Source organism: Dendrobates tinctorius, unplaced genomic scaffold (assembly GCF_039654945.1).
Source record: "Dendrobates tinctorius isolate UK_male_01 unplaced genomic scaffold, ASM3965494v1 ptg000011l, whole genome shotgun sequence".
NCBI classification, from domain to species: Eukaryota; Metazoa; Chordata; class Amphibia; order Anura; family Dendrobatidae; genus Dendrobates; species Dendrobates tinctorius.
In genome coordinates this window covers 1,109,317-1,131,868 of record NW_027361679.1, presented here as the reverse complement: position 1 = coordinate 1,131,868, position 22,552 = coordinate 1,109,317, and the positions used below count along the sequence as shown (strand labels likewise).

General features: G+C 46.8%; 1 protein-coding gene across 2 annotated transcripts in view; it reads left to right on the top strand.

Moving 5' to 3' along the window:
• BANK1 (B cell scaffold protein with ankyrin repeats 1) overlaps positions 1–22,552 on the top strand; it is a 1,011,739-nt gene that overhangs the window by 988,565 nt on the left and 622 nt on the right. The window lies entirely within an intron of this gene.

Sequence of the window (22,552 nt, the reverse complement as noted above, 5' to 3'; positions counted from 1 at the left end):
ACCACTATTGAACCCAAAGCAGTGTCAAAAGGTTGTTGGTGGGACAGCGGATAATGCTTCCAGTCACTTTACCAACACCACCAAAACCCTGTCTTCCCCACAGTCAAGACTCAGTAGCCGTGAGTCTGGGCTGCATATTCCTCACTCTGATCTTCCTTCCTCCCACCATGCCCTGTGCCCGGAGACAACTGATCCTACACTTGGACACTCCAAAGAGCTGTTAACTTTTCCATTTATAGATTCGGGCCTCTCGCCCACTCCACTTGAAGTGGGGCAAGAGGAGATCGCATGTAGCAATGCTCAAATATTTGAGCAGCCATGGTAGACGATGATGAGACACAATTGCCAAAAATTCAGGAGGAGGACCAGGGTGAGGAAGTGGAATACGAGGTGGTGGATGATATAGTAACTGACCCAATCTGGCAGGACATGCAGAGTGAGTACAGCAGCACTCAGGGGGAGGGAGGTGTAGCACCCCAACGGGCAGGAAGAAGTATTGTGGTGGCCGCAGACAGAAGGTGGGCAACTGTTCCCCCGTAACACCAACACGACGGAATTTGCCAGTCCAACTGTTAGGTCTTCCCAAGGCTGAATGTTTTTTAAAGACTGCCGATAACCCCAAAAAGGCACACCATCTGCCAGGCCAGCATCAGTAGGGGTAGCAAAACTACCAGCCTGACCACCACCAGCATGATCAGGCTGCAAAGCACCTGACTTTGTGGGCCGAACCCCAGGGTCCAAGAACAGTGTCTGCGGGTGACCCCACTGCTTCTTCTGCTGTTGTGCGTGCAAGCCACTCACCTGTCCATGGTGCATGCGAAGATGCCTCCTGCCCTGCACCTGTCATTGCACACTCTCAGCTAGCACCATCAGCAAGCACATCCACATCCTTGACCCAGCGCAGCTTTCAGTTGTCCATAGCCCAGTCTGGCCACACTACTAAATTACCATATTTTACAACTGCTTGCGTTCGAAATGTTGCCTTTTAGGCTCATAGGGGATGGAAGCTTTCCGCAACCTGTTGATGACAGCTGTCCCTCGGTACTTGGTCCCCAGCCGCCACTATTTCTCCCAATGTGCCATCCCCGCATTACACAAGTATGTGTCCCAAAACATTAGCCGTGCCCTCAACAATGCAGTTACTGGGAAAGTACACCTAATCACAGACATGTGGACAAGTGCTTCTGGGCAGGGATGGTACATCTTGCTGATGGCACACTGGGTTAACATAGTGGAAGCCAGGACCCAGTCAGACCTTGGGATGGAACACGTCCTCCTGACCCCGAGGATTGCGGGTCCTACGTCAATCAGGGTTGTCCCCACAGTCTACAGCTCCTTCACCTCCTCCTCCTCTTCAGCCTTCATCTCCGAAATGACTACATCAGTAACAACTGTAAGCACTGCAGCACTGCCTCAGCCAAGCGACAGCAGGCTGTGCTGAAGCTAATATGCTTAAATAACAAACTGCACAATGCCAAAGAGTTGTGGACAGCTCTGAAAGAGCAGGCAGATCTGTGGCTGACACCGCTGAGCCTACAGCCAGGCATGGTCATGTGTGACAATGGCCAGAACATGGTGGCGGCTCTGAAGCGAGGCGCGCTCACGCATGAACCATGCCTGGCCCATGTGCTTAACTTCGTGGTTCAGCAGTTTCTCAAAATCTACCCATAGCTGCCAAATCTTTTTGTCAAAGTGTGCCCATTTTAGAAAATTAGCTACAGCTTCCGCCACCCTTGCCATGCTTCAGCAGCATTTGCTGCTTCCGGCTCAGTGACTGTTGTGTGATGTCCCCATGCAATGGAACGCAACACTGCAGATGTTGGAAAGGATGTGTGAGAAGAAGAGGGCAGTTGTTGACTACCAGCATTAATAAGGCCTTCGGTATTCAGTTCAGACTCCACACATAAGACCTCAGAAGTAGACATGGATGTCAGACATATGTACCATCCTTCAAAACTTTGAGGACTCCAAAGTGGAAGTACATTGAGCTTTTGGAAGTGCATTGAGCAGAAGGGTGGTTTGCTGGTGAGGGAAAAAAAACTCTTTAAATCTTCTGCTTCAGCGAGTATGAGAGAGCTGAGTGTTACCAGAGCGTAAGTGCGAATGGTGGTAAGTGTGTGACTTGTGATTCAGTGACTTTGGATTCAGGGAGTTTCCAAGGGAGGAATTACTGAATTGCTGTTATATTTTATTAATACTTTTTATTTATTTTTACTTATCTTTTCTGTCTGGTGCAATCCCCATTAGGAATGTGCTGCACTATGGCCAATGCCATCCGGTGTACATCTTGCCACATGCATGCAATCTTTGAACAGCCGGTCAAGGGTGCATACTTCTGTGCGAGATGTGAGCACATTGTGCATTTGGAAGCCCAGATACTGGATCTAAATGTGCAGCTGGCAACATTGAGATCCATAGACAATATGGAAAGGAGTCTTCTGCTCACTGAGCAGATGCTCAATGGGATAGATGAGAGGGGATGCTACGATGGAGTTGCAGGACAGTGAAGCAGCAAGCTGGGTGACAGTTAGAAGGCATGATAGAGGGAAGAGCACCAGGGAGGCTAGTCCAGATCTGGCACACTGCAATAAGTTTGCTAAGTTGGCAGATGAGGGGAATGTCAGTACAGGGGTAGCACTGCTGCAGCAAGGCATGTCCTCTGAAAGCTGGAGGAGTGTCTGCTCCAGTAAGGGGGAAATAGGAGAGCAGGGCAGGCCAGACAGGTGCTGGTAGTGGGGGACTCAGTTATTGGGGGAACAGATAGTGCAATCTGTCACAAAGATAGGGATCATTGAACGGTGTGCTGCCTACCTAACGCTTGAGTCCGACTCATCGCTGATCGGGTTGAGAGATTACTGGGAGGGGCTGGAGAGGACCCAGCGGTCATGGTGCACATTGGCACAAATAATAAAGTTAGAGGTAGGTGGAAGGTCCTTAAAGATGATTTCAGGGAATTAGCGTGCAAGCTTAAAGCAAGGACCTCCAAGGTGATATTTTCTGAAATACTGCCTGTACCACATACCACACCAGAGAGGCAACGGGAGATTAGGGAGGTTAATAAGTGGCTCAAGAATTGGTGTAGGAAGGAGGGATTTGGGTTCCTGGAGAACTGGGCCGACTTCTCAGTTGGCTACAGGTTCTACACTAGGGACGGGCTGCACCTCAATAAGGAGGGCGCAGCAGTCCTGGGGGAGAAAATGGCTTGAAGGTTGGATGAGTGTTTAAACTAGGGACTGGGGGGAGGGTATTCATTTTATAGGAGGGGAAGACAGGGCAGATAGAGACCTGGGCACAAATAATGAATTTGGGGGTGGGGGTGGCATGGGGGTGGGGTTAGAACAGTTAATAATTTAAGAAAGAATAGAGGTACATAGAGATACTTTAATTGCATGTATACTAATCCCAGAAGCCTCGCCAACAAAGTGGAGAAATTAGAATTAAATTTGTTGGAACATAATTATGACATGTTGGGGATATATAACAGATGGCTGGATGAGAGCCATGATTGGGAGGTTAATTTACAGGGCTATAGTCTGTTCAGAAATGACCGTACAAATAAGCATACAAATAAGCGTACAAATAAGCGAGGGGGTGTGTGTTTATTTGTAAAATCATCTTTAAAATCCGGGTCTGTACTACAGGACTGGCGTATAGCAAATTTGGTGCCAATATTCAAAAAGGGGACAAAACTGAACGTGGAAATTATACGCCAGTGAGCTTAACCTATACTGTGAGTAAAATACTGGAGGGTTTTTAGTTTGGAAAAGCGAAGGATTAGGGGTGATCTTATTACATTGTATAAATATATGCGGGGACAATACAAAGACCTTTCTAATGATCTTTTTACTCTTAAACCTGTGACGGGAACAAGGGGGCATCCTCTACATCTGGAGGAAAGAAGGTTTATGCATACTCACAGACGCGGATTCTTTACTGTAAGAGCAGTGAGACTATGGAACTCTCTGCCGTATGATGTTGTAATGAGTGATTCCCGATAAAAATTTAAGAAGGGCCTGGATGCCTTTCTTGAAAAGTATAATTTTACAGATTATTTACACTAGTTACCTTGATATTGCGTTGATCCAGGGAACTAGTCTGATTGCCGTATGTGGAGTCGGGAAGGAATTTTTTTCCCCAATGTGAAGCTTACTGTTTGCCACATGGGTTTTTTTTGCCTTCCTCTGGATCAACATGTTAGGGCAGGTTAGGACAGGATATGGGTTGAATTAGATGGACTTAAAGTCTTCCTTCAACCTTAGTAACTATGTTACTATGATACTAAGATGGTGAGCGGCGATGACGCCATAATTAACGTCACCATTCATCTTCTCTATGTTCTGAAATGCTCTCTACTCACAATCAAGGAGGAAGCATTGCAGGTGGAGCACGATAAGATGGAGCAAGGAACCATACAGGGTGATTACATACTGTCATGATCTCAGTGCGGGTTTGACTCGCATACGTGGGGTTAATGTTTGGAACCAGTGCTGAGTACTGGCATTTCTGGGGTTAAAGGTTGTGATCCCGATGCAGGCTTACCTGCACACCTGGGGCTATGATTGTGGCCTCTCCCTGGTTCTGGGGGAGGCTTCTTATAGCCTCAGGACGCTCCCATCCCTGTCAGTTATACTTTCGCCCTTGGCATTGTGTGGTGACCCCTGAGTGTGTTTGTGCTGTGTTCTGGTTACTTGATTCTCTGTGTATGACTCGGTCTGTTCCCTGGATATCGCTTTGGATTCTGCCTGGTACCTTATATGTCTGTTTGGTTTTGATCTCTGCTTGGCCCTGATTATCCGCTCTGTCTCCTCCCTGGTACTGTACTGTGATCCTGTGTATGAACTTTGGCTTTGTCTGACCTCCCATCTGTTTATCTTTCCTGTACCTCGCTGGTCTGTACTGTGCATGACCTCTGCTTTGCTTGGACTCTGAGTTCTCTCCCTTCTCTGTGTGCAGGACGCTAAGCCCCGCCCCCTTGCAGTCACATGACCATTCACATGACCATAGGTCCTATGCTGGCTTCCTAAACTTCCGCATCCACAGGTCCTGTGCATCGGTACTTTCTGGCTGTACCTGACCCCGGTACCCCTACACTGCGGGTGAGTCACTGCTCAGCAGAGGCTGCACGCTGGCGCTGACACTCAGGACACGCGCACTGGCTCAGTGAGCAAGTACAGTGCGGTGTTCCTGACATTATAACTGACCATTTCAGTTTTTTTTTCTTCAGGGAAAAAAAAAAAAAAAAAGTGTGTTATCCTCATGGATCCCATACAAGCCTTGTCTGATCAGGTCAAGCACCTGACCCAAATGTTCCATAAGCTCAATGTGGAACAACGCACGATGGCCCAGACCCAGCAACAGTTGGTAGTTACTGTGCAGGAGGCTGTCGATGCAGGGGCTTCTAGTTATGGGGGTAGGGATGTGTCATTAGCGTCCCCCGAATCTCCGGTCAAATTGCCAGACTTTTTCTCAGGGGACAAAAAGGAGTTCAGGTCTTTCAGAGAAGGATGCAAGCTTTTTTTTTCTCTAAGGCCCCGCTCCTCCGGGGATGAGTTCCAGAGGGTGGGGGTCATTATTTCCCTACTTCGGGGGGCTCCGCAAGCATGGGCTTTCTCTCTGTCTTCCTCTGCTCCTGAACGTATGTCAGTGAACGCATTCTTTGAGGCCCTTGGGCACATTTATGATGAACCTGACCGAATGCAATTGGCAGAGGATATGTTGATGAGTGTCTATCAGGGGAAACATTCAGCTGAGTGGTTTTGTTCTGAGTTCCGCCGCTGGGCGGCAGAGGTCTCCTGGAGCGACGCCGCACTCCGAGGACTCTTTCGCAGAGGCTTGTCCGAGCGGCTGCAGGATGCCTTGGCGTTACATCCCCCACCTAACTCTCTCGAGGACGCCATGACCCAGGCCGTCCGGATGGACCGCAGGCTGCGGGCCAGAGGGGTGATGCAGGTGGATACTCCATTATTCCCCAGTGGAAAAGAGACTGCCCCTGAGCCCATGGATGTAGGCGCCCTCTCCCTGAAGGATACGGAGAGGAAACGCCAGAAGGACAAGCAGTTATGCTTTTACTGCGGTAAAACGGGACATTGGAAAAGGGAGTGCCCGAATTGCCCGTCTTCAAACCCGGTCGGCGGGAAACGACTAGGTCTGGGTAGTCAACGGGGAGGCTGCTCAGACCCTCAGGTACCATTTTCCTCGTTTTCTAAAGCATTACTGCCTGTGGAACTATTTGTGGACGGTAGTTCTTTTTCCTCTACAGCCTTCGTCGACTGCGGATCATCTATTAACCTCATTGACTCCCAATTGGTCACACACTGCAAGATAGGGACAGTTAGGCTCAAGGTTCCGATCAAGGTGATGGCCATTGACTCATCTCCCCTCACTAAGGAGGGAATTCGCTTTATGTCTGATGTGTTTTCGCTCAGAGTGGGCGCTATTCATGTGGAAAACATAAGTTGTTTTGTGCTGGACAATCTACCTGCAGGGTTGGTGTTGGGCATGCCCTGGTTACAACGCCATAACCCAGTTATTAACTGGAAAACAGGGGAGATTGTTCAATGGGGGTTTAATGATTTTGAGTTATGTGATAAATCCGCACTGCTGGTTGAACCAGTTAAATCTGTGTCTGTATCATCTGTCGAGCTGGAAGGTATTCCGGAATGCCTGAAGGACTTCGAAGATGTATTCTCCGAAAGCGAGGCCGAGACGTTACCGCCTCATAGACCCTTTGACTGCGCTATTGAGCTGGTCCCGGGGGCTAAATTACCCAAAGCCTGTCTGTTTAATTTGTCTGGTCCTGAGCGCTTGGCTATGAAGGAGTACATTACTGAAAGTCTGCGCAAAGGACACATACGTCCTTCAGTCTCACCTGTAGCGGCAGGTTTTTTTTTTGTAAAGAAAAAAGATGGCGGGTTACGTCCCTGTCTCGACTTCCGGGAGCTTAATCAAATTACTGTACGGAATACGTACCCCCTTCCGTTGATTCCCGATTTATGTAACCAGCTATCAGGGGCAAAGTGGTTTTCTAAACTTGACCTTCGGGGGGCATATAATTTGATAAGGGTCCGGGAGGGGGATGAATGGAAAACCGCGTTCCTCACGACCGAGGGACTATTTGAAAATTTAGTCATGCCGTTTGGTCTTACCAACGCCCCTGCCATATTTCAGAATTTCATCAACGTGGTATTCTCGGATCTCATTGGTCGTTTTGTCGTTATCTACTTAGATGATATTTTGATATATTCCCCCGACAAGTATTCTCATTTGGAACATGTACGAACTGTGCTCCAAAGGCTTAGAGAAAATCATTTGTATGCCAAATTGGAGAAATGTGTATTCTGTGTACAAGAGTTGTCCTTTTTGGGGTTAATTGTATCCGGTGAGGGTTTTCGCATGGACCCCAAGAAGGTGCAGGCCATTGCGGATTGGGTGCAACCCCGAGATCTTAAGGGTCTTCAGCGCTTCTTGGGGTTCGCCAATTATTACCGCAAATTTATCCGGGGGTTTTCGCAAGTGGTCAAACCTCTCACGGATCTAACATGCAAAGGTGCGGATGTGAGAAATTGGTCCTCGCTCGCAAAAGAGGCCTTTGCAACGCTGAAAAAATGTTTTATGTCTGCTCCTGTGTTAGTGCAGCCAGATCCGTCCAAACCATTCGTCGTGGAAGTGGACGCCTCTGAGGTGAGGGTGGGGGCGGTGTTGTCCCAAGGGCCTGCCACTCTAACCAACCTCAGGCCATGTGCTTTCTTTTCCAAGAAGTTCTCTGCTGCGGAAAGAAATTACGACGTAGGCAACAGAGAGCTTCTTGCGGTCAAATTGGCGTTTGAAGAATGGAGGCACTTTTTGGAGGGGGCCAGTCACCCGGTTACGGTGATCACGGATCACAAAAATCTGTCGTACATTGAGTCTGCTAAAAGACTAACGCCCAGACAGGCCCGTTGGTCACTTTTTTTTTTTCCCGTTTTCAGTTTACGATTACATTTCGTCCAGGGTCTAAGAATGTCAAGGCTGACGCCTTATCATGCAGTTTTCAGCCGGTGTCGCCCCCTGAGCCACCATCCTCCATTCTTCACCCTGGGGTTGTGATAGCAGAGGTCTCATCTGAATTGGAACGGGAGATTCTGGGGGCCCAGTCGCAGGCCTCGGCGGCCAAGCCGGAGGGGAAGTTGTTTGTCCCAGAGCAACTTCGCCTGAAACTCTTGCAGGAGTTCCATGAATCCAAGCTGAGTGCTCACCCTGGTATTTCAGCCACACGTCTGGCGGTGGCTAGGATCTTTTGGTGGCCTACCCTTGGTTCGGACATAAAAAAATTCATTGCTGGTTGTGGGGTCTGCGCTCGTTCTAAAAGCTCTCATAGCCGGCCGGCAGGGGAGCTGATACCCTTGGCAGTGCCCGAAAGGCCATGGACTCATTTGTCCATGGATTTTGTTACCAATCTCCCTCCATCTAAGGGTAATACAGTGGTATGGGTAGTGGTGGACAGGTTTTCTAAGCAGGCTCATTTCGTACCCCTGTCCGCACTACCGTCAGCTGAGACATTGTCCAGGTTGTTTGTGCAGCATGTGATCCGGTTGCATGGGGTACCCCTGAATGTGGTGTCTGATCGTGGTGTGCAGTTTGTGGCTAAGTTTTGGCGTGCTTTCTGCAAAAAATTAGGTATGTCTCTGTCCTTTTCGTCTGCATACCATCCTGAGAGCAATGGGCAGACGGAGCGCACTAACCAGTCCCTGGAACAGATCCTCAGGTGTCTAACCTCTGCTAGACAGAATGACTGGTGCGATGCACTGCCGTTGGCTGAATTTGCCTTCAATAGTCAGGTGAGTCAATCCACTGGTAGGTCCCCTTTCTTGATTAACTATGGGTTCAGTCCTCATTTTGGTGAGTTTTCTCGTCTGGATTCGGGGTGTCCCGGGGCTGAGGATTCTGTTCAGCAGTTAAAAGATACATGGGCAGAAGTCCAGCGGCGTATATCTAGGTCTCAAGGCAGGTATAAGTTTTTCACGGACAGGAAACGAACACCTGGTCCCATGTTTCGGGTGGGAGAGAAAGTTTGGCTCTCCACGCGAAACATTAAGTTAAAGATTCCGTCAGCCAAGTTGGGACCCAAATTCATTGGCCCGAACAAGATTGTGGAAAAAATCAATCCAGTGGCGTATAGGCTGTGCCTTCCACCCTCTTTCAAGATCCCTAACGTCTTCCACAAATCTCTACTGAAGCCTTTTGAAGCAGTACGGGGAGACTCCGAGTATGCTGCTCCTCCGGTTTTGGTCGAGGGGCAGGTGGAGTACGAGGTTGGTCATATCATAGATTCCAGGTTGGTATGGCGGTCGGTACAGTACCTGGTTCATTGGAAGGGGTATGGACCGGAGGACAGGTCCTGGGTACCAGCCCGGTTGATGCATGCTGATCGCCTGGTGCGGGCTTTCCATGCTAAGTACCCGGGCAAGCCTGGGGGTCCAGAGGCCCCCCGTTGAGAGGGGGGTACTGTCATGATCTCAGTGCGGGTTTGACTCGCACACGTGGGGTTAATGTTTGGAACCAGTGCTGAGTACTGGCATTTCTGGGGTTAAAGGTTGTGATCCCGGTGCAGGCTTACCTGCACACCTGGGGCTATGATTGTGGCCTCTCCCTGGTTCTGGGGGAGGCTTCTTATAGCCTCAGGATGCTCCCATCCCTGTCAGTTATACTTTCGCCCTTGGCATTGTGTGGTGACCCCTGAGTGTGTTTGTGCTGTGTTCTGGTTACTTGATTCTCTGTGTATGACTCGGTCTGTTCCCTGGATATCGCTTTGGATTCTGCCTGGTACCTTATATGTCTGTTTGGTTTTGATCTCTGCTTGGCCCTGATTATCCGCTCTGTCTCCTCCCTGGTACTGTACTGTGATCCTGTGTATGAACTTTGGCTTTGTCTGACCTCCCATCTGTTTATCTCTCCTGTACCTCGCTGGTCTGTACTGTGCATAACCTCTGCTTTGCTTGGACTCTGAGTTCTCTCCCTTCTCTGTGTGCAGGACGCTAAGCCCCGCCCCCTTGCAGTCACATGACCATTCACATGACCATAGGTCCTATGCTGGCTTCCTAAACTTCAGCATCCACAGGTCCTGTGCATCGGTACTTTCTGGCTGTACCTGACCCCGGTACCCCTACACTGCGGGTGAGTCACTGCTCAGCGGAGGCTGCACGCCGGCGCTGACACTCAGGACACGCGCACTGGCTCAGTGAGCAAGTACAGTGCGGTGTTCCTGACACATACAGCCCAGCTTCATCCATCCCAATGTGGATTGGGTGACAATGAGGAAGGAGGAAGAAAAGGTGTTAGTTTCATGCACTATAGATGGTACTACCTGCACAACTGTCATACCATCTGTTCAGCGTGGAAGGCCTTTGGACAGGGAAGAGTAGGAGGCGTAGGAGGAGAGCATGGTTAGTCGTCCTCTTGGTGAGGACATGGAAGTATTGACTGTTAGCAGTCTGGCATGCATGGCTGAGTTTATGTTAAGCTGCCTTTCCCATGACCCTCGCGTTCTCAAAATTTTGGGTGACAATCATTACTGATTGTTAACACTTGTAGACCCTCACTGCAAGGAGAATTTTCTATCTCTTATTCCCAAGGCAGACAGGTCTACTAAAATTCGGCAGTACCAGAATGCCCTTGTTGCAGATTTATTAAAAAAAAATTGCCATCAGAAAACGCTGGCGGCAGAGGTCACAGTTGTTGGACAACCAAGAAGTACAGGCGAGAGAGACACAACTCCAATCCAGCAGAGGCAGGGGAACACTGTCAAAGTTCTGTGAGAGTTTTCTCAGCCCATTCCATCGCACAGGTGCTGAAACGCCGGGTACTCTCACAAGGTGCAAAGTTTGGGAAGATACTAAGGGAGTACCTTGCTGACCGTACCAACATCCTCCGTGATTCCTCTGTGCCTTTTAATTATTCGGTATCCAAGCTGGACACGTGGCATGAACTGGCTCTCTACGCCTTGGAGGTACTGGCCTGCCCTGACACTGGCGTTTTGTCAGATCAGATTTTTACTGCTGCAGGTGGAATTATATAACTGATAAGTGCATCTGCTTGTCAACTGAAATTGTTGACAGACTGACTCTTATAAAAATGAACAAGGGTTGGATTGGACCAGACTTCTTAACACCACCAAATGATAGAAGCATAACATAAACTTAAATCCAGTGCCTTTTTTTGGGAGGTCTATTCCCATGCATCTCTTCACAACCACACAAGGGTATACGCTGCCTGATTTTGGCTATTTGCTGTTGTCCTCTGTCTTCTCCTCATATTCATCCTCCACCACCATATCACCAGGGTGACCATGGTTCGTGATGCAACACCCACATAATTATTTTAAAGGGTATTTTATGATGCCCCCAAAAAATTGGTATGCAGTATGTTCATGTATACCCCCAGGGGTAAATGTTTGTCAGCCCATACACTTAGGGCATGGGCATTACAAGTCTTGGAGACCCAGTCCTTTCTAATGGGAACATTTTTTTATGAGGCCCTCCCACATCTCTTCCAAGGGGCATTGGAGTGCCTCCAAATTTTTGGCAGCCCTTGCATTCACTGCATAGGAAAACACTATGGGAGACCCACTTCCTAATAATGGGAACATTTTTTCATGAGGCCCTCTTCTTCATCTCTTCAAAAGGGCTTTGGAGTGCCTCTAAATTTTTGGCAGCCCTTGCATTCACTGCATAGGCAAACGCTATATGAGACCCACTTCCTAATAATGGGAATATTGTTTGCAGGAGGCCCTCCTGTATGTCTCTTCAAAGGGGTATTGGGGTACATCCAAATTTTGGGAAGCCCCGCCACTCACTTCATATGCAATAACAGTATAGGAGACCCACTGATTAATAATGGGAACAACAAAGCATAGCTGGCTGATGGCTCTTTAAGAATAGTGAGTGCCGATTGCTGGCCCTTTAAGAATAGTAAGGGCCACCTGATGACCCTATAAAAATAGACTTTGTGAATTTCAGAGTCCCTCCTTCATAAATTAAACAGGATGTGTCTGATGTGTCACACACCACATTGCCAGATAAGGTTGTAAAATGTTAAAATTACATTTCCCAGTGAATGCATTTGTCTTGGTTGAAAGAAATGCTAAAGTTCAAAAACACATCAAAAACGTTACGTGTGAACATAGCCCAAAGTGTGGAGGAACATTTTTGTTTTTGGTTATTTATTTTGCCTTATATACAAGTCATTACCCTAGAAAGGATGTTCCTTAACATATTTCCCAGGAAAATCCATTTTGGTTTTGTTCTTTGTATGTTTAATCGTGAGTCTGAAAAAGTGGCATAAGCCTTTCACAAGATTGTTCACAGAGGTAACTTGGAAGTCCGAAATGCTTCCAGGGGTCTTCCCCATGCTGTTCCCATGTCATTTGAGCACTGTTCCCATTGATTTCCGCAATTTCTAGTCCCTCTGCAGACCGCCGGGGGGCCGCCATAAAAATGCTACTTGAATTTAGCACCAGAGTAGTCCAAAGTGCTGGATTCGAATACTGAGCACCCGAGCAGTTTACTGCTTGCTCATTACTAATAATGACCAAAGGGTGGGATTTTATTGAGTTTATTTAAAATGAACAGGATGATAAGACATAATGTATGCACAAGGCCAACAACGCACATACTGTACATAGTGTCACGTGGACCCGTCCTGTGTGACGCGACCAGCAGGCCGGTAACTGAAACAATAAGACATGGCACGTGGCCGCAGGCCAGTAACTAAAACAACAAGACATGGGGGAAGGGGAAAATGGTTACAACGGTGGGCCCTGCGATAGGGAGCGGGGACGTGGAGACCTTCTGCACTCCCCAAAGTCAGTGTCCCTCACACTCCTAACATTCACTAGGCCGGTTCCGCACCAGGCACCGATCAGGATACCTGTCACCCTATCACACCCTACACCTATCCCTTGCTAGGGAGCTGGGTGATGCAGGCACTGGCCCCACCGCTGTACTAATACACACCAGGAAAAATATAGACAGGGAAACACCACTTAGCTTTGCTCTGTTGCTCTTGCTCCCAGCAACAGCGTTCACCACCAGAATGCAGCTTTCCTCCTGAATAGCTGCCACCAAACTCTGTCAGAGCTGCAAGGAAATCCCTTCTGACTCCTTCCACACCAGGGCTCTGACTGAGCTGCCAGGACCTCTCTCTAGATCCTTCCTCCACCAAGGATGGTTGAAATGAACACTATCACCAACAGTGATTGCAACACCTGAATCTCTTTTATACAGTTGTGGCCAAAAGTATTGAAACCCCTGCAATTCTGTCAGATAATACTCAGTTTCTTCCTGAAAATGATTGCAAACACAAATTCTTTGGTATTATTATCTTCATTTAATTTTGTCTTAAATGAAAAAACACAAAAGAGAATGAAGCAAAAACCAAAACATTGATCATTTCACACAAAACTCCAAAAATGGGCCAGACAAAAGTATTGCCACCCTCAGCCTAATACTTGGTTGCACAACCTTTAGCCAAAATAACTGCGACCAACCGCTTCCGGTAACCATCAATGAGTTTCTTACAATGCTCTACTGGAATTTTAGACCATTCTTCTTTGGCAAACTGCTCCAGGTCCCTGAAATTTGAAGGGTGCCTTCTCCAAACTGCCATTTTTAGATCTCTCCACAGGTGTTCTATAGGATTCAGGTCTGGACTCATTGCTGGCCACCTTTAGAAGTCTCCAGTGCTTTCTCTCAAACCATTTTCTAGTGCTTTTTGAAGTGTGTTTTGGGTCATTGTCCTGCTGGAAGACCCATGACCTCTGAGGGAGACCCAGCTTTCTCACACTGGGCCCAACATTATGCTGCAAAATTTGTTGGTAGTCTTCAGACTTCATAATGCCATGCACACAGTCAAGCAGTCCAGTGCCAGAGGCTGCAAAGCAACCCCAAAACATCAGGGAACCTCCGCCATGTTTGACTGTAGGGATCGTGTTCTTTTCTTTGAATGCCTCTTTTTTCTCCTGTAAACTCTATGTTGATGCCTTTGCCTAAAAAGCTCTACTTTTGTCTCATCTGACCAGAGAACATTCTTCCAAAACGTTTTAGGCTTTTACAGGTAAGTTTTGGCAAACTCCAGCCTGGCTTTTTTATGTCTCGGGGTAAGAAGTGGGGTCTTCCTGGGTCTCCTACCATACAGTCGCTTTTCATTCAGATGCCGACAGATAGTGTCAACCCGTACTGTTGTACCCTCGGACTGCAGGGCAGCTTAAACTTGTTTGGATGTTAGTCGAGATTCTTTATCCAACATCCGCACAATCTTGCGTTGAAATCTCTTGTCAATTTTTCTTTTCCATCCACATCTAGGGAGGTTAGCCACAGTGCCATGGGCTTTAAACTTCTTGATGACACTGCGCACGGTAGACACAGGAACATTCAGGTCTTTGGAGATGGACTTGTAGCCTTGAGATTGCTCATGCTTCCTCACAATTTGGTTTCTCAAGTCCTCAGACAGTTCTTTGGTCTTCTTTCTTTTCTCCATGCTCAATGTGGTACATACAAGGACACAGGACAGAGGTTGAGTCAACTTTAATCCATGTCAAATGGCTGCAAGTGTGATTTAGTTATTGCCAACACCTGTTAGGTGCCACAGGTAAGTTACAGGTGCTGTTAATTACACAAATTAGAGAAGCATCACATGATTTTTTGAAAGGTGCGAATACTTTTGTCCTCCCTCTTTTTTATGTTTGGTGTGGAATTATATCCAATTTGGCTATAGGACAATTCTTTTTGTGTTTTTTCATTTAAGACAAATTAAATGAAGATAATAATACCAAAGAATTTGTGTTTGCAATCATTTTCAGGAAGAAACTGAGTATTATCTGACAGAATTGCAGGGGTGTCAATACTTTTGGCCACAACTGTAGGTAACAGCCAGCAATCACACCTGCTTTATATCACATGCACTAAACTAAAGGAACCAGAGTGCAATGACGCTCACCACCATGGGGGCAAACTAGAACAAAAAACACCACTGTGTAATAATCCTAATGGCCACCGGGGCAAAACCAAACTTAAGCACACAGCTTAAGGAAAAAAAAGGTTACATGTGCTTTTATCTGTCATGATCAATGTTGGATCAAGACAGTACCCTCCCCTTAATGAGGGGCCTCTGGACCCTCAAGACTGCTCCTCATAAGGGACCACCTATAGCGGTGACGCCGAGGTCCAGAGTTCACCCCTGCAACTACCTGCACATCAGGTTTATGACAAACGAGCACTGCTGGTATTGGCAATGTATGTTCCGGAGGCACCACACATTTCCGAAGTGCCGACCTGGGGAACGAGTTGTGTCTGTGTATGTTTGGTATGAGCTGGTAAGACTCCGCAACACACTTCCACTGGATGTTTTTTGGTGGCCACCCATACATGCTCGTTCACACACAGGTCCGGACCTGAACGTTTATTGCCACACATTCGTTTGTCACAATTCGGTGAACTCTTTCTGGGATTGACAACAGAGGCATCCCCCTGTGTCACCACATTCACACCCCCGCACTTCACCAAGGGGTACACCACCCTCCAACCCTTTCCACCATGAGGTCTGTGCCTCCCAGGGTTGGCTAATGGCAAGGGTTGAGACTTGCCCCTACTCTCCTGCAGCACATCTGCTGCTCTCACTGGAGAGGAAGTGGTAGGTTGTAGAGAGACGACAGAGACAGTAGCCCCTAGGCAGCAGCCCTCACACGACTGCCCCAGCTGACTTCTTCCCTTGCCCGCTAATCTATTACCAGGTTGTGTTTTTTCAGCCAAGGGAGGCCTAAAACGATAGGTACTGGCATTCCCTCCAAGACGTAGCATGACAAGGACTCCTCATGATGTCCTATACGTAGGTGGATATTTTCTACGACTTCGGTCAAGTTCCCCTGGCTCAGTGAAACAGAGTTTATGGCCTGGACGCTTATAGGTTGGGCTAGCATCCTACACCTCAGGCCATGAGTCTGGTCAAAGCGAGCATCCACCTAACTCCTGCTCCGCTGTCCACAAACACCGGTATCACCTCCGGTACCCCGCCAGCCAACACCTCTGCTGACATAGTACCTTGGGAGGGCAAAATGGAGGAAATATACACTCCCTGGTCGCCTTCCTCCAAGCGACCAGGGGAATGCGGCTTCTGAGATGACACAGATGATTTGGCGTGCATTGGGCAAGCCTTAAGGACATGACCAGTCTGCCCACAGTAAAAACACCACTCCCTGAACCGAAGGCAGGCCTGAACACAAACTAGCTCCTCCTACTTGCATAGGTTCGTCTGGAGACTTGGCACAAACTGGGCAGGCTCTCATGAAATGGCCCGGCTTCCCACAGGAAAAGCATACCCCCCACCACGACGAGCTGCAGACACCCGCTTTTTTGTACCAACAACTCCGGACTGTCTGGGTTCCTCCATCCACACTGGTGAGTCCTCCTCCCTAGCGAGGTCATCAGGGGGCACATTTTGTGTATCTCTCTCCCTAAGGCATCTATCCACCCAGATGGCAAGGGACATGGCGGCCTCCAGCGACCTGGGGGCGGCATACTGCACCAGAGTATTCTGCAACTTTGGAGACAGACCCTGCACAAATTGACTCCTAAGTGCAGGGTCATTCCACTGAGTGGCAGTGGCCCTCCTCCTAAACTCTGAGCAGTACTCCTCAGCAACCCAGGCTCCCTGTTTACACCTACGGAGTCGGGATTCCGCCAGGGCGACGCCATCAGGATCCCCATACACTAGCACCAAAGCCGCAAAAAACTCGTCCACGGACTCTAATAATGGTGAATCATCCGGTAGGGAGAAAGCCCAGGATTGGGGATCCCCCTTAAGAAGGGACATAATGATTCCCACCCGTTGCTCTTCATTCCCTGATGAACGAGGGCGCAGCCTGACATATAATTTGCAAGCTTGCTGAAATACCAAGAATTGATCTCTCCCTCCAGAAAACCTGTCCAGGAGGGATATCTTGGGTTCTGGCTGAGCCTGAGCCTGAACCAAACCTCCAAAGCCCACCAACAGCTGCAGCTGCTGCACCAACTCACCGCACAGGCCCCTAATCTCATCAGTAAAGATCTGCAGCATTTGGCCAAAGGTCTGCATTGGGTCCATGGCTCAGCAGAAAAAAATGTCAAGGTTGGTGATAATATATAAAGAAACCGTTGGCACAACCCTTAGTAGACCGGATGGTGCACAAGTAGGATCCCAATCCGTGAATTGCAATATATATATAAACTCGGCACACACCCAAAAGATTATGTTGCAGAAAGGTGATTTTAATAGATGGCAGTACATACATACAGACGTTTCGGTCTAGGACCTTCATCAATGTACTGAAAAATTAAACAAATGTAACAAAATAAAAAAGAAAGTATATACAATAAATCACATGGGTTTTATAGAGAAGAAAATTCATAGTATGCTGAGACATCGGTCACATTATAGCACAAAATGTATTGTAGTACCAGGGACGCAGTCATGGAGAAAAAATCAACATAGAAAGAGAGGCACATACCATAAGATTGTACTGTGAGCACTTAGTGATTGGGCTTATGAGAAACCTATGGAGAAATGGAGCTGATATAACAGCCATCCATATTAAGTGAGAATAAACCATGTGACACCAAATGTATGACATACCAATACTGCGGGGAGGTGTCTGTAGCCGTCCCACTGTGGGAGAGGAAAGAACGCTTAGTGATTGCATAATAAGTAATATCCTCACTGGCTAGTTATAGAGAGAAGATCTTACCGTGGTAATGTGTGGCGTGTGGACGCGGTATCCGCCGCGAATCCAATGGTGCTATGGAGTGGGGAGAGTGACGGTGTTATATATCCCTGAAGGAGTGGTGTTGCCCTATCAGGAGCGCGCCACCGGAAATGGGTGGACGCGTGCATAGCTAATGTCATCCTGCGCTCCGGGCGCTGAGGGAAGACGAGAGGGGGTGTGTCTACACGAAGTCCCGGAAGTGTGTCACAGCCTGTAAAGGCTGCGGGACTGCACAGTGAGGAGGGACATATTACCGTGGTTACCAACACAGCGTTAACATCAGGAGTGCCGAGAGTAGAGAAGTGGCTATTCAGTGATTAGTAGTGAAGATTCAAAACAATTCAAGGTTGTAGGTTCTGTAATTAGAATAAAACATAGTTAGTTTTAATCAAATGAAAAATTGTAATAAAATATAAAAGGAAAAGTCAAAGTTATACGGCATTATAACAGTAATGATATGACAGGTAAAGAATATTGGTGTCAGAATATGTCATGCACTTAGAATTGGAGAAAAGCCTGTGTATCATAGTCTTTGTTTAACCCCTTGGGTGCCAGGGTATTAAGCTCATGAATCCAGTAGGCCTCCCTTCTTTTTAAGATATTAATACGGTTACCTCCCCTGAGTGGCGGGTGAATTTGCTCTATTACTTGAAACTTTAGTTGGGCAATAGAGTGGCCAGCAGTGATAAAATGGTAGGGGATCGGGAGAAGCATATTCTTGCATCTGATAGTGGACTTGTGCTTCGATATCCGGTCCCTAATATGATGTGTGGTTTCCCCTACATACAAAAGACCACAAGGGCATTTAATAAGATATACTACAAATGAGCTATCGCAAGTGTAGTATTCACGGATGCTGAATTTTTTGCCTGTGTGGGGATGGTAAAAGGTGTTACCTTTCTGTACATTATTGCACTGCATACATTGTAAGCAAGGGAAGGTACCAAATTTGGGATTAGAGAGAAACGTTTCAAGTAATAGAGCAAATTCACCCGCCACGCAGGGGAGATAACCGTATTAATATCTTAAAAAGAAGGGAGGCCTACTGGATTCATGAGCATAATACCCTGGCACCCAAGGGGTTAAACAAAGACTGATACACAGGCTTTTCTCCAATTCTAAGTGCATGACATATTCTGACACCAATATTCTTTACCTGTCATATCATTACTGTTATAATGCCGTATAACTTTGACTTTTCCTTTTATATTTTATTACAATTTTTCATTTGATTAAAACTAACTATGTTTTATTCTAATTACAGAACCTACAACCTTGAATTGTTTCGAATCTTCACTACTAATCACTGAATAGCCACTTCTCTACTCTCGGCACTCCTGATGTTAACGCTGTGTTGGTAACCACGGTAATATGCCCTCCTCACTGTGCAGTCCCGCAGCCTTTACAGGCTGTGACACACTTCCGGGACTTCGTGTAGACACGCCCCCTCTCGTCTTCCCCCAGCGCCCGGAGCGCAGGATGACATTAGCTATGCACGCGTCCACCCATTTCCGGTGGCGCGCTCCTGATAGGGCAACACCACTCCTTCAGGGATATATAACACCGTCACTCTCCCCACTCCATAGCGCCATTGGATTCGCGGCGGATACTGCATCCACACGCCACACATTACCACGGTAAGATCTTCTCTCTATAACTAGCCAGTGAGGATATTACTTATTATGCAATCACTTAGCGTTCTTTCCTCTCCCACAGTGGGACGGCTACAGACACCTCCCTGCAGTATTGGTATGTCATACATTTGGTGTCACATGGTTTATTCTCACTTAATATGGATGGCTGTTATATCAGCTCCATTTCTCCATAGGTTTCTCATAAGCCCAATCACTAAGTGCTCACAGTACAATCTTATGGTATGTGCCTCTCTTTCTATGTTGATTTTTTCTCCATGACTGCGTCCCTGGTACTACAATACATTTTGTGCTATAATGTGACCGATGTCTCAGCATACTATGAATTTTCTTCTCTATAAAACCCATGTGATTTATTGTATATACTTTCTTTTTTATTTTGTTACGTTTGTTTAATTTTTCAGTACATTGATGAAGGTCCTAGACCGAAACGTCTGCCATCTATTAAAATCACATTTCTGCAACATAATCTTTTGGGTGTGTGCCGAGTTTATATATTGCAAGGTTGGTGATAATGTCACGTGGACCCGTCCAGTGTGATGCGACCAGCAGGCCGGTAACTGAAACAACAAGACACAGCATGTGAAACTGTCCAGTGTGACACAGCCCGCAGGCCGATAACTAAAACAACAAGACACGGGGGAAGGGGAAAACGGTTACAACGGTGGGCCCTGAGATAGGGAGCGGGGACGTGGACACCTCCTGCACTCCCCAGAGTCGGTGTCCCTCACACTCCTAACATTCCCTAGGCCAGTTCCACACCAGGCGCTGATCAGGATACCTGTCACCCTAGCACACACTACACCTATCCCTTGCTAGGGAGCTGGGTGATGCAGGCACTGGCCCCACCGCTGTACTAATACACACCAGGAAAATACAGACAGAGAAACACCACTTAGCTTTGCTCTGTTGCTCTTGCTCCCAGCAACAGAGTCCACCACCAGAATGCAGCTTTCCTCCTGAATAGCTGCCACCAAGCTCTGTCAGAGCTGCAAGGAAATCCCTTCTGACTCCTTCCACACCAGGGCTCTGACTGAGCTGCCAGGACCTCTCTCTAGATCCTTCCTCCACCAAGGATGGTTGAAATGAACACTATCACCAACAGTGATTGCAACACTTGAATCTCTTTCATAGGTAAGAGCCAGCAATCACACCTGCTTTATATCACATGCACTAAACTAAAGAAACCAGAGTGCAATGATGCTCACCACCTCTGGGGGCAAATTAGAACAAAAAACACCACTGTGTAATAATCCTAATGGCCACCGGGGCAAAACCAAACTTAAGCACACAGCTTAAGGAAAAAAAAAAAAGGTTACATGTGCTTTTATCTGTCATGATCCGGCATGGATTATGACATATAGTTAATGAGGAAATCTGCTTTATATTAATATTCATAACATAGTAAGTATTGAAAACCTGTAAAGGATGTGAAGGTGTTGGGGAGAGGGTTCACAATGGACAACTCCTGTAACGAAGTACCAACCTTGTACACTATGAGGTGATATATTTACTTATAGTATTTTTTCATTTTTAGTGGAGCCTTGATTTGATCCCCAAATATCTTAATTTAAAATTGGTCCAACCTACCTTTTAACTACAGTTGTGCTCAAAAGTTTACATACCCCATCAGAATTTTTGCTTTCTTGACCTTTTTGCAAAGAATATGAATGATAACAAAAAACTTTTTCTCCACTCATGGTTAGTGGTTGGGTGAAGCCATTATATTATCAATCTGCTGTGCTTTCTCTTTTTAAATCATTATGACAACCCAAAACATCCAAATGACCTTGATCAAAAGTTCATATACCCCATTTCTTCATACAGTGTATTGCTCCTCTAACATCAATGACAGCTTGAAGTCTTTTGTGGTAGCTGTGGTGAGGTTCTTTATTTTCTCACATGGTAAAGCTGCCCACTCTTCTTGGCAAAAATCCTCCAGTTCCAAATGTAACGTTTATGGTTGTGGTCACAAAGTAAAATTTTGGTCTCATCACTCCAAATTACCTTGCTCCAAAAATTTTAAGGCTTGTCTCTGTGCTGTTTTGCATATTGTAGGCGAGATACTTTGTGGCATTTGTGCAGTAATGGCTTTTTTCTCACGACTCGCTCATGCAGCATATTTTTCTTCAAGTGTCTCCTTATTGTGCATCTTGAAACAGCCACACCGCTAGTTTTCAGGGAGTCCAGTATTTCGGCTGATGTTGTTTGTGGGTTTTTCTTTGCATCCCGAACAATTTTCCTGGCAGTTGTGGACAAAATTTTTCCTGATCTACCTAACCGTGGTTTCGTTTTTACAGAGCCCCTGATTTTTCACTTTTAATCACAGTTTGAACGCTGCTGACTGGTATTATCAATTCCTTGGATATCTTTTTGTATCCCTTTCCTGTTTTATACAGTTTAATTACCTTTTCCTGTAGATCCACTGACAATTCAGTGGCTGGAGGAAAGATGCAAGAGTCTGTCTGGATCCCAGAAACTCACTCAGCTTTTATGCACACACACTGATTACAAAACAGGTTACAGGTGAGGATGTTACCTTTAGTAGCCAGTCAAACCCATTTGTGTCAACTTCTGTGCATGTTATCAGAAAAAAAACACCAGAATATGTAAACTTTTGACCTGGGTCATTTGGATGTTTTGGGTTGTCATTATGATATAAAAAGAGAAAACAAAGTAGTTTTGCAATAAATGGCTTCACCCAACCACTAACCATGAGTGGAGGAAAAGGTTTGGTGTTATTCATATTCTCTGAAAAAAAGGCCAAGAAAGCAAAAATTCTGCCGGGTATGTAAACTTGTGAGCACAACTGTACATACTATAGTTAAAGCACTGCCCCGGCGAGTTTATTTAATTCAGCACTGGAGTGGTGCTACCATTCTAAGTTCCTTGCCCCTAGTATTTTACTTACCATCTGCCATCGACAAACTCTTCCCGACAGCCCTCCGGTCCTGCACCGTTACTTTGTGACCACAACTTCTGACTGACCGGAAGTCTGAGGTAACCTTCACAAGCTCACAATGTAAATCTAAGCCTCGTTCTGGCTCTCATAGGCTTACATTGAATTGGAACTGGAGCGATCCGAGAGGAGTGGCACCGATAAAATATGAAGATGACGCTTGTGAGTATA